General features: G+C 46.5%; 1 non-coding gene across 1 annotated transcript; it reads left to right on the forward strand.

Moving 5' to 3' along the window:
* Window positions 1-383: 383 nt before the first annotated feature.
* On the forward strand, window positions 384-458 carry Trnas-cga (transfer RNA serine (anticodon CGA)). The gene has a single exon. It is a non-coding gene; the product is annotated as a tRNA-Ser (tRNA).
* The last annotated feature ends 200 nt before the right edge of the window (window positions 459-658 follow it).

The following is a 658-nucleotide window of genomic DNA, read 5'->3' on the forward strand; positions in this document are numbered from 1 at the left end:
GATTTGATACCTACTGTAGAGCACTGGTACGAGTAAATTTACCAACTGAAAAGTATCGAGTGAAAAAATTGGTATCGAGCTGAAACTACTCGATAGCAAGAAGTACCCATTAAACTTCCTGGTAAATTAAAACTGGTTGCCGGGCTAAGACTCGAACTCGGGACCTTTGCCTTTCGCGGGCAAGTTCTCTACCAACATTTTTTATCTCATTTTGTTCGTTTTCGTTCGTTTCATCTGTTCGATGCGGACGTCGCAAGACACCCGTTTCAGTTCGTTGACCAACTGAGCAACCCAAGCACGACTCACGTGCCCTCCTCACAGCCTTACTTCTGCCAGTACCTCGTCTCCTACCTTCCAAGGCTGTGAGGACGTGGCGTGTATCGTGCTTGGGTAGCTCAGTTGGTAGAGCACTTGCCCGCGAAAGGCAAAGGCCCCGAGTTCGAGTCTCGGTCCGGCATCCAGTTTTAATCTGCCAGAAAGTTTCATATCAGCGCACACTCCGCTGCAGAGTGAAAATCTCATTCAACAAGTACCCATAATTTTTCCATGTCGCCACTCAGACCTATGGTTCTGTAGAGCTCTTCGTCACTGAGCCACCGAACCTACGTACTGTATAATGGAGAGAAATTATGTAACACATTTATTATGGACGTATTTA

Source organism: Schistocerca cancellata, chromosome 2, assembly GCF_023864275.1.
Source record: "Schistocerca cancellata isolate TAMUIC-IGC-003103 chromosome 2, iqSchCanc2.1, whole genome shotgun sequence".
In the NCBI taxonomy this organism is placed as follows: domain Eukaryota; kingdom Metazoa; phylum Arthropoda; class Insecta; order Orthoptera; family Acrididae; genus Schistocerca; species Schistocerca cancellata.